The following is a 275-nucleotide window of genomic DNA, read 5'->3' as shown; positions in this document are numbered from 1 at the left end:
CCCCCTCCCTCCCCCCCCAAAAAAAACCAACAAGAATCCCTACAAAATCCCCCAGGAAATCCCATGATAACCCACAAACCACCAAGAAGCCCCAAGAAATCTCCCCCAAAAAACATGAAATCCCACAAAATGCAAGAAAAAGAAAATACCCTAAGAAACCCCATAAAACCCCAAGATATCCCATGAAACTCCCCAAGAAACCCCATGAAACCCCAAGAAATCGCATCATATTACCCCAAACCCCCAAGAAGCCCCATAAGACCCCCCCAAAAGCC

Source organism: Phasianus colchicus, chromosome 35 (genome assembly GCF_987193195.1).
Source record: "Phasianus colchicus chromosome 35, bPhaCol1.hap1.1, whole genome shotgun sequence".
Classification (NCBI taxonomy): Eukaryota; Metazoa; Chordata; class Aves; order Galliformes; family Phasianidae; genus Phasianus; species Phasianus colchicus.
The sequence above is the reverse complement of the archived record's forward strand: the minus strand, read 5'-3'. Positions refer to the sequence as shown.